Source organism: Penaeus monodon, chromosome 25 (genome assembly GCF_015228065.2).
Source record: "Penaeus monodon isolate SGIC_2016 chromosome 25, NSTDA_Pmon_1, whole genome shotgun sequence".
NCBI classification, from domain to species: domain Eukaryota; kingdom Metazoa; phylum Arthropoda; class Malacostraca; order Decapoda; family Penaeidae; genus Penaeus; species Penaeus monodon.
The window spans coordinates 43,829,653-43,829,872 of NC_051410.1; positions in this window are offsets into that span (position 1 = coordinate 43,829,653).

Sequence of the window (220 nt, forward strand, 5' to 3'; positions counted from 1 at the left end):
CATAGCAGCCAAATGTATACCCCTGTATGAGAGAATTGAAGACAATTTAAATTTATCTCAATCTTTCCTATGCCCAAGAATAGGATCTCTTCCTTATCCTGTATTTCCTAATACTAACAGTACAATAATCCTATTGCGATGGCCTCCAGCTTCAAAAGGTACACAATTTACTGGGTGGCTTAGGCGAAACCCGGGCTATTGGATTTATGGAGAGCGACTC